Here is a 552-nt window from a genome sequence, read left to right as displayed (position 1 = left end):
CCTAAGACAGCAAAGTGTTTTTATTAAATCATCTTAAAAGTGTGCTTATATAATCTCTAAGGTTCACGTTCTGAAGAAAAACTAATTTCATCACCTTTAAGGCCACGAGAGAGGCCGTATTGGTTTTTATTTTTATTTTTTAGATGCCGTGTGTGGTTTATTTTGAAGGCTAATCCGGTTAATCTCCGCTCATCTTTGTGGAAAAGGGAGGAGGGAAACATTTAAATGTGTCTACTGCCATCTGCTGACCAGGAGCCATCAGGCCGGGCAGATCCAGCTAAATATTTGTTCTTTTAAAATACCCAAAATTGACCCTTTTTAAGTATCGAAATTGGAACTTTTCCCATGTTTTTCTCACCTGGATCTCTGTCCCTCAGCATTTCCTCAGGAGGAAAATCTCAGCTCTTGTATTGCACCAAAGAAAGAAAGTTATTGAGTGTATTTGATTGGTTTTTAATTATGCAAAAAGATAAAACGCATAACTCCTACTTCTTGAAAAAAAAAAAAAAAAAGACTTCAGTGCTACTTAAGCAAAAGACAAGATTTATTTTA

The sequence above is a fragment of the Echeneis naucrates genome, chromosome 14 (assembly GCF_900963305.1).
Source record: "Echeneis naucrates chromosome 14, fEcheNa1.1, whole genome shotgun sequence".
In the NCBI taxonomy this organism is placed as follows: Eukaryota; Metazoa; Chordata; class Actinopteri; order Carangiformes; family Echeneidae; genus Echeneis; species Echeneis naucrates.
Note: the sequence above shows the minus strand (reverse complement) of the source record.